This window comes from Suncus etruscus, chromosome 1, assembly GCF_024139225.1.
Source record: "Suncus etruscus isolate mSunEtr1 chromosome 1, mSunEtr1.pri.cur, whole genome shotgun sequence".
In the NCBI taxonomy this organism is placed as follows: Eukaryota; Metazoa; Chordata; class Mammalia; order Eulipotyphla; family Soricidae; genus Suncus; species Suncus etruscus.
The window spans coordinates 105,236,169-105,242,838 of record NC_064848.1 but is presented as its reverse complement, the minus strand read 5'-3'; positions in this window follow the sequence as shown (position 1 = coordinate 105,242,838).

Sequence of the window (6,670 nt, the reverse complement as noted above, 5' to 3'; positions counted from 1 at the left end):
ACTTCAATACCTATATTAACCCCCAATTACTTGAATTCTCTAGTCACTTTTTTTAGAGTATTGGATATAGAACTTTGTGTTCTGAGAGTATTTATAGTGATCATTCTTTTATCTATATAAAATCATTATTGAGTGAGGTGAGAGGATCATTGTATGAGAAACTTGGAAGGAGACAAAGCTAATTTGACATATGTAAGAAATTGGAGCTATATGCAGAAACAATTACTATAGGATATATTTTCACTTCAAAGGCTAGAGGTGGTGAACCTGCCTAAACCAGAAAACTAGACAATGACAGGAAACTCAGATACAGGTTGTGAATAATTCAGAAAGAAGTAAATTAAAGTAGGCAAAATGCTGTTTATATGTGCCAATGTTGCATTGCTTAATGTCAGATATAGTGATAATAGTAAAAACTAATATATGTTTAGCACTAATTATATGCCAGATCCAGAAAAACACTTTACATGCAATTAGTTATTTTAATAATTTGTAACAGGGCAGCCTAAGTATATCTGTGATAAAGTCCATTAGAAGGACTATATGTATTTTTCTTGTTTAAGTTTGCTTTTGATCTATGTAGTTTTTTGTAACTTCAAAATAATAATAATAATAATAATAATAATAATAATAATAATAATATAATAAAGTTCTTTTGTCTAACATAGCTTTACAATTCTTTTTGTTTTATTGTGCTGTTCTTAAATTCTTGAGATACCTGAAGCATGCATATATTTGAACAAACTTTTAGAAACACACCGTTTGTTTTTTTAGAAACATACCTTTTTTTTTTTTAACATAATTTTTATTTTGATCATAGTGGCTTACATATTGTTGACAATAATATCTTAGTTACATATTTACATAAGATCAAAGGGGATTCCCATCACCGGTTTGTCTTCCCTACTCCTCCCTTTTTGTCCTACCTCCCATATCCTCTTCCCTCACCCCTAGGGCTGCTAGGATATGTGGTCCCCTCTGTACCTATCCTATTACTTCGTAGTCTTACACCTGTTTGGTCCTGATGCCTCCTTTATTTCCCCCTCTAGTTAGGAGGCAGGAGAAGGTAATTCAAGTTATGTGGTTTTGTTTGAAGAGGAGAAAAGTGATAAACTGGGGTAAAAGTCTAATACGCCGGAAATAAGCAAAATTCTTCTAGAGGCTCTCGTCATCGATTTGAGAGGCGAAGGAGAAAAAGAAGGTGAAACACTCGACCCCTACGAAATGCAGTGTCAAATATCTATTAAGAGTTCCAACGCGAACGCTAAGCACCACCAGAACAGAACAAAACCAACAAATACACAACCAAAAAAAAACAAAAAAAAACAAAAACAAAAACAAAACAAAAAAAAAAACGCCGCGATCTTGAGATAGGCACCATGGCATAGCACATGAAGAGGGAAAAGAAGGGGCCAGAGAGATAATATAGAGGCAAGGCGTCTGCCTTTCATGCATGAGGTCATCGGCCCGAATCTTGGTGCCCCACATGGTCCCTCATGCCCGCCAGAAGCAATCTCTGAGCCCAGAGCCAGGAAGAATCCCCGAGCGCTGCCTGGTGCCTCCCAAAAATCTGAAAGAAAGGAAAAAAAAAAAAAAAGATAAATGGGGCAATAACTTCAATAACCACGCTAAAACAAAGAAATCGACCAAAAATAAATAGGTAAATAAAATGATAATAGTAGTACATGAAGATAAAAAGTAATATATGAAAAATAAACAAGATTTTTCCCCCTGCCCAGGCACAGTAAATATTGGGGTCATTCAAAAAAGGGATTCACATGGCCTAAGATGTATGGGGTTTCTCCGCCCTTGGAGTATATTGTCATGGGATCCACTATAGACTCTGTTCATGATCTCCCGGTGGTCCATTTGTGATGTTTGGGAGGCTTCTGGTCCTTCCTGGGTGATATAGTGAGTCCTCTGTATCTAGCAATCTCAGTATCGGCACAGTTACAGGGGTGGGACTTATGATGAAGTCAGTCTTAGTGGTTGTAGAAGTTCTGTTCCATCAATATCATTTTAGTCCATCTTCTGTGGTTGTTGGTCTTGGTCTTGGCACTAAATCTGGGATGGCACCTAGGATAATGCCTTTCCTTGTGTTTCCAGAAGCCCCATTCCCTTACAATGGTCTCTGCCAGACCTTTGGAACTGGGATCATGGTTGTTGTGCAGGTCGTAGTTCAAACCCTAGGTTAGGGCTTTTTTATTGGTCCCAAGATATATACAGTCTGGTCATGGTTCTAGCAGCCAGTCCTCTGTAAATCGCGTTCTTGGTTTTTGGACCTATCAGCGGGTGACAAGTCTTCTGATTTTGTCTTATCAGTGGCTAGAGGGCCAGGATAACCTGCTCTTAAGTCAAGTTGTTCCCCTTTTCCTCGTTGTCAGGATATCATATTAGAGCTGGCACTCGTTGGTGTTCCAACAGTAATAAGGTTGTCCTGGATGGGGTTTGTTACTTGCAGCTGTTGTGAAGGACTGTGCCATTTCTGTGACTGGGATCCAGGGTTCAAGGTTGGATGGATGGGATCTACTCTCCTGAAGTCTAAGTTGATTCCACATGACATATTTTCAAGGTAGGAGTTATCCCTGTATTGTAAACAACTATGAGTTTCCATCTCTAGTAGATAAAAACTCTTTTTTATGTGAGAGATTTCCCCTTTTTTTTTAGTGTGCCTTTGCAGGGAGAAATGGTGCTACGTTATATTGTTGGTTCATTTGGGGGTGGACAGAGAGGAAAACAAAAACAGGTCACATACCCAAAAAAGATTAAAACAAAACAAAACAAAACAAAACGAAACAAAACCAAAAAAAAAAAAAAAGATAGGATTAAAAATGTATGTGCTCACATATGCATATGTGGACCAGAAAATTAACGGAGTATTTAAAGGACCAAAGAGGTGCAAAAGACTACCTTACATTTGGGGAAAGAGAAACATACCTTTTTAAAGAGGTTTGTTTATATTTGTGTTTGTTTTATTTTTTAATGAACAAAATAGTTCTTTCTACTGAAAGAAATATAAAGATGTGTGAAGGAAGAGAAAGAGAGATTCATGCTCTAGAGAACAGTGGCTTCTTCAGAGGAGGGCAAAAGTAGAGAATGACTTTTGGGAGGTCATATGTAATTTCTCTAAATTGTCTTGGCCTATAGATTTTTGCATACATAAAATTTAACCTGGGTATTGTCACAAAAAAACTTGAATACTTGATTCTTGATGTTTTATATTCTTTTCTTTTACGTTCTCTTTCTTTCTTTCTTTCTTTCTTTCTTTCTTTCTTTCTTTCTTTCTTTCTTTCTTTCTTTCTTTCTTTCTTTCTTTCTTTCTTTCTTTCTTTCTTTCTTTCTTCTTCTCTTCTTCTTTCTTTCTTTCTTTCTTTCTTTCTTTCTTTCTTTCTTTCTTTCTTCTTTCTTTCTTTCTTTTTCTTCTTTCTTTCTTTCTTTCTTTTCTCTTTCTTTCTTCTTTCTTTCTCTTCTTTCTTCTTTTCTTTCTTTCTTTCTTTCTTTTTCTCTTTTTTTTTCTTTCTTTCTTTCTTCTTCTTTCTTCTTCTTTTCTTTCTTTCTTTCTTTCTTTCTTTCTTTCTTTCTTTTCTTTCTTTCTTCTTCTTTCTTTCTTTCTTTCTCTTTCTTTCTTTCTTTCTTTCTTTCTTTTCTTTCCTTCTTCCTTCCTTCCTTCCTTCCTTCCTTCCTTCCTTCCTTCCTTCCTTCCCCTTCCTTTCCTTCCTTCCTTCCTTCCTTCTTTCTTTCTTTCTTTCTTTCTTCTTTCTTTCTTTCTTTCTTTCTTTCTTTCTTTCTTCTTTCTTTCTCTTTCTTTCTTTCTTTCTTTCTTTCTTTCTCTTCTTTCTCTCTTTCTCTCTTTCTCTCTTTCCTTCCTCCTTCCTTCCTTCCTTCCTTCCTTCCTTCCTTCCTTCCTCCTTCTCCTTCCTTCCTTCCTTCCTTCCTTCCTTCCTTTCCTTCCTTCCTTCTTTCTTTCTTTCTTTCTTTCTTTCTTTCTTTCTTTCTTTCTTTCTTTCTTTCTTTCTTTCTTTTTTCTTCTTTCTTTCTTTCTTTCTTTCTTCTTTCTTTCTTTCTTTCTTTCTTGTGTGTTTTTTTTTTGTTTGGGTTTTGGGGACCACTTCTGGCAGTCTCAGTTTTTTCTCCTGGCTTTTGCAATCAAGAATCACTCCTGGTGTACTCAGGGGACCATAGAACACAGGATTTTGAATTTATGTCAGCTTCATGTAAGGAAGAGCCCTGTAACAGTTCTATCTCTCCAGTCCTAGTCATTTCATATTCTCATCTTGGCCTTTAGAGTCTATGTAAATCCACATTTCTAAGAAATTTCTCAAAGAACTCACAATTTGTATCTGAAAAGTGTGTGTTCTTCAGGCCTTTCTTTACACTACTGCAGGGCTGTACAATTTGTAAGTTTAAGTTTTCAAGCTTATTTTTTTTCCTCCAAACACCCATTTACCAGACTCCCTACTCCCACTGTAACTATTTCCCTACCTAGAGATTTCCCCTCCTTAAATCTTTCAGAACTTCATGGGTGAAGTTCATGGGTGATGATTATCTTCTTTAACTTGATCTGGTGATAAAAGTACACAAATCATACCGATAGCAAGGGAGTGATATTTTATGTTAACTTCGTATTAATTGATTTATTGTGGGGCCAGAGAGCTAACATGGAGGTAAGGCATTTGCCTTGCAGGCAGAAAGTTGGTGGTTCAAATCCCGGCATCCGATATGGTTCCCTGAGCCTGCCAGGAGCGATTTCTGAGTGTAGAGCCAGAAGTAACCCCTGAGCATTGCCGGGTGTGATGCAACAACCAAAAATAAATAAATAAATAAATTGGTTTATTGTTTGTCACTCCAAAATAAAAATAAGATTAATTAGACAACAATCAAAAAAGTCAGCCCTAAAGAAGAAAAACTTGTCCTGTCCCAGGGAGACAATACTTTTAAAAATAACAACAGCAACAACAACAACAAAAAAAAAACAAATTAGAAAACCATAGTCTGAAACGTAAGTTTCTTTTCTTGTATGCTACTGTAAGAAAAATAGTTTTTGCTTTTACTGGTCACCTGCATGTTCAGAGTTACTTTCCATGATGGGTTTTCTTAAAAAGAAGTTTCAAGACTTGATAGGTCAAAGCAATTTCTTGATTTACTCTCTGTACGTGAACAATGTAGGTGATATAGATGGAGCTGGTTTTATCATGAAATGGAACTAGACAGTTAATTAAGTTTTACAACAGTTGGAAGTGTTTAAGATAGTTTGGTAAGATTCTAGGTTGCCATTGGTCATAAGAGGATTCACAGATCATTTTAATGTAATGTTCGAACCTTATTCTTTTATAAATTATGCTGCTGATCACAAATATATTTTAAACTAATTGTATTTAGTGTAAATTTTTTGTTACAGTGTTTATAACTTTGGATTTGTTATTTTAAATTTTGCTAGTTAAAAAAGTAATCTTAGTTTTTTCTTTTGTTAGACTGTTTACCTTGTTAATTTTCATCTATGAACAAATGTTCATATTCATTTTTAATACCTTTTCTCTAGGAATTTAAAAGTAATTCTAATTGTTTTGGGGGGCATACCCAGTGGTGCTCAGGAGTTACTCCTGGTTTTGCATTCAGAAAGCACTCTTGCCAGGCTCAGGGTACCATATGGAAAGCCATGGTTTGGACCCGGTAGGCAGTATGCAAGGCAAATAAATGTTCTGTTCACTGTGCTATCACTCCAGCCTTCTAAAAAGTAATTATTTTTAATTTCTTGAAATTATCATTTTCACACTCAAAATAGGTCAGAACTTCAAGGTTTTTCTCATAGACATGCATTTTGAAAGTTTACTATTTTAAAATAACTCAGTAGAATTTTAAAATAGTATATAAAATTCTAAGGATTATGATTCTTGAAATAATTTTATTGTTTTTTATCATTTTTAAAATTCTACCTTCTTTTAAGAAAATCACTTTCCTAATTAGTATCTGACTTTTAAAAGTGAATGCATTTCTAACTCTCTTGGGAGACATTTTCAGTATCGATCTGAGGCACAGTGTCAGTTAATTTTGACTTGCATACAAGAAAGAACTCAGGAAGAATGGCATTTTATGGGATGCAGACTACTGAATGAAGCCTATGTAGTCAGATGGCAGATGTTGTAAATAAATCATTGGGATGTCTACCAGCAGCCACCTGAGTTTTCAGCTTCCACTGAACAGCCATAAATTAATAAGAGTGCTGAAAAGTCTGTCGACAATATCGAATGCCTGGAGTGACCGGCTTTCATCTTTTCTTACATAAATAAAAGCAGGATCAATCCTAATGTGATTAGTAGTTTGAAGGGACTACTATATTTCTTAACTTGAAAAATAAATAAAGGCTGTCTTTAACAAAGCTTTAAAGGTAAAAATGTTGTTAAATATTAGTTTTTAAGTTCAAAAGAATACTTAAGATCTACAAATACTTGAGATCTACAAGCTAAATCCTTCTTTAAAAGTCAAATTTATTGTTCAAGCTAAATATATATCATATTGAAGGAAATATATATTCTGAAATGCAACTTTTTATATGTCACACAGTCTACTTTGTAAATATTACCTTATTCATACTCCATTAGATTCCAATTCTTAGTTTTTTAATTATTTAATAAACAATAAAAATGGAATTGTTCTATCTTTTTTTATGATC